Genomic DNA, 891 nt, shown 5'->3' on the forward strand with positions numbered 1-891 from the left:
GGAGCTCATAAAAAATTTTTTTTCTGACTTTTTTGACCTACCCCCTTTTCTTTGATACCCCCTTTCAGCCCCTTGGTTGGTTGCCAGGATTTGCCGTAGGCGTTTCGTTTTCTAGGAGTGAACCTGAAGATACTCTGAAAATTTGAAGTCTCTAGCACATCTCCTTCTAGTGGAACAGACAGACAGACAGACAGACAGACACACACACACACAGATAGAGTCCATTCCCTATATTCTGGCAGAGCGGCTAGGCTTTGCTTTCCGGCCGTCTTTGTTAGGCTCATAAACACCGTGGTCGAAGGGACGATACCCGAAAGTTAGAGTGGCCACCTCTCCGAGCCGAGCCTGGGCGTGCGCATTGTCTTTGAGAGAGGAGACCCACGCAGGTCGGGAGGACGGGTGGACACTCTACATCGACAGGTCAACCCTTATAATGCATCGGAACACACCCTGCTGATGGGTTACACAATGACTGAATGGCATTGTCTCGAAAGCCTTTGCTCGCCGCTCTGCCAGAATATAGGGAATGGACTCTACGAGGTCGTTTGCATAAGCCCGCTGGATAGCTTTTTCAAAGCAGAAGGGCGGGCTAAAAAGCATTCAAGCGGGCTTATGCAACCGCGCTCGTGTCTGTCTGTCCGTCCGTCCGTCCGTCGTCCGTGTAAGAGGAAGGAGATGAGCTAGAGGTCTACAAATTTCAGGGTATCTTAGGGGTCACTTCTGGACAACGAAACGTTTGGTGCAAATCCTGGCAACCACCCCTAAGGGGGTGAAAGGGGGTAACAAAGAAATAGGGGTTGGTCCAAAAAATAGAATATCAAATATTTTTTTATGGTCTCCTAAGGGGTAACTCGTGAAAGTAGAGCCCTTTGGGCGAAAATTTTGTCCGTT

The sequence above is a fragment of the Frankliniella occidentalis genome, unplaced genomic scaffold (genome assembly GCF_000697945.3).
Source record: "Frankliniella occidentalis isolate FOCC.00 unplaced genomic scaffold, Focc_3.1 Scaffold263, whole genome shotgun sequence".
Taxonomy (NCBI): Eukaryota; Metazoa; Arthropoda; class Insecta; order Thysanoptera; family Thripidae; genus Frankliniella; species Frankliniella occidentalis.